The sequence below is a fragment of the Limulus polyphemus genome, unplaced genomic scaffold, assembly GCF_000517525.1.
Source record: "Limulus polyphemus unplaced genomic scaffold, Limulus_polyphemus-2.1.2 Scaffold1753, whole genome shotgun sequence".
Classification (NCBI taxonomy): domain Eukaryota; kingdom Metazoa; phylum Arthropoda; class Merostomata; order Xiphosura; family Limulidae; genus Limulus; species Limulus polyphemus.
Genome location: NW_013667363.1, coordinates 131,002 through 133,334, shown reverse-complemented (window position 1 = coordinate 133,334; position 2,333 = coordinate 131,002).

The following is a 2,333-nucleotide window of genomic DNA, read 5'->3' as shown; positions in this document are numbered from 1 at the left end:
GAGCATGTTTGGTAAGACGGAGATTCGAACCCGCGACCCTCAGATTGCGAGTCGAGCGCCCTAATCACCTGGCCATGCCGGGCCAAATATGGTGAGATATTTACTACATAATTATACAGTTAATATATTTATATTTCATACTTTTAATGCTACTCAAAATATTGAACTACAACGGCAGGCTTATCAACAAATCGATGACTTTAAAAATGCTAGAGATCTCATTACTAAAATGTAGTTTTTTTTTAAAATTACTATGTCGATGACTAAAAAATAAACAATTACTTGTTTTTTAGTTCGAGGTTAACGAATGGTTATATTTGGATAATCGTCTTGAAAAGATACACTATCTTCCAACATGGCGATTAAGTAAAATATTATTTTGTTCTATAAAATACTTTGTTTTGTTGATTATTAAGAACTTCTCATCAAAACGGAGCTAACTATATAGATCAAAATTTGAATATTCTAATATGCATTAATGACAACAATTAAGTATATTAAACTGATTTGAAATATTTAACATTATAAATCAGTAAGTTGCGTCACAATTCTGTATCTTACGTTTCGTGTATTTTGTTTGTTTGTTTGAAATTAAGCACAAAGCTACACAATGGGCTATCTGTGCTCTGCCCACCACGGGTATCGAAACCCGGATTCTAGCGTTGTAACTCCGCAGACATACCGCTGTGCCACTGGGGGGCATTTCGTGTAAGTACTGAAATTTTTCTATATTTTGTTTAGCATAAGACGGGCCCCGGTGGCTCAGCGGTAGGCTTGAGGGCTTATAATGCTAGAAATCTGGGTTTGATACCCAAGGGGCGCACAGCGCATATATTCATTGTATAGCTCTATGCTTAAATACCAACAAAGAAGCATAATGTGGTACGAAAACAAAAAAAATTACGAGTAAACCTATTCTTCGAGATAAATAATAACAAAATTATATTGTATATGAAATTGTTATTACTTTATAATATATAAATTTTCAAAATAAACAATGTTCATTATCACTATGTTTTCATTGTTGTACTATCAATTTCTGAAATACTTTTTCAGTGGGTTAGCACTAAAAAAACATCGACCGTTTGAGAATAAGAGATAATATTAAATTCATTAAAGTATATTTAGCGATATAAATGTACCGCTAAACATGAAATCATATAAAATTCATAGTAATAGTTCAAAGAATTTATTTGAAAATACAGGACTACATAAAATTCCTAAAGCATATTTAGCTATATATTGAGTGTTATGTGAACTAATTATGCAATGCATAAAAACTAATCTAATATTAATTAAAACACACCCTAAATGATTCAGAACATAAAGTCAAGAAAAATATATATAATCAGAATATCTAGTGCTGCCATCTTTATTCAACTTATGAATAAAGTGCGCTAAAATTGAAGTGAACTCGAATTTGCTTTCAACAGTTTACAATCTCTTTCAAATATATTCGCTTATCTTCTTCAGGTTATAATACTTGGATAGAAAAATACTGAAACTATGTTAAACGTGTAAATAATTCACACTGAAAAGTAATTATGTTGCAAGCTACTTTATTTTTAACACAACAATCATAGTTTAATAATATTTAAAGAAATAACACCATTACTAGAAAAATCCATAAAACAACAGCATAAAGAAACATACAACATGAGTTCTGCTCGTTTGATTATTGTAAGAGCTAAATAAACGTCTTAGTGGATTCTTCTCTAATTAACTATATAATGTATATACTGTAAGCAGTTTTCTTTTTCTCTTTCCATATTTTGTCCTTCCTAGTGGCTCCTGAGGACTTATAATTGTAATACTAAAAATTGGGTTTTGATACCTGCGATTGGCACAGAATGAATAGCACATTGTGCTTAATAACAAACAAACACAATTTCCCATATTTTATGAAAGTTTGACTTTTGTTTGTAATTAAGCACAAAGCTACACAATGGGATATGTGTGCTCTGCCCACCACGGGTATCGAAACCCGGATTCTAGCATCGTAAGTCCGCAGACATACCGCTGCGCCACTGGGGGCATTTTGAAGGGACTACTTCAATTGAATTTTAGCCTCACATTCTGGTTTCATTAAGGATTTAGGTATCAAATGCTTAAAACTGTGAATCTGACGATTTGTGAAAATTAAGAATAGTTACACAGAAACCCAGACATGTGTCTGGAAGTTAAAAAAAGAAAAAGATAACTCTCAGGAAGATATCTACAGAAAAAGTAAATATAGTGTTATAGAACTAAGAAAATATATGTACATAAATAACAACAAACTATTCTCCAGTTGATGTTATATGTGTACATAAATAACAACAAACTACTCTCCA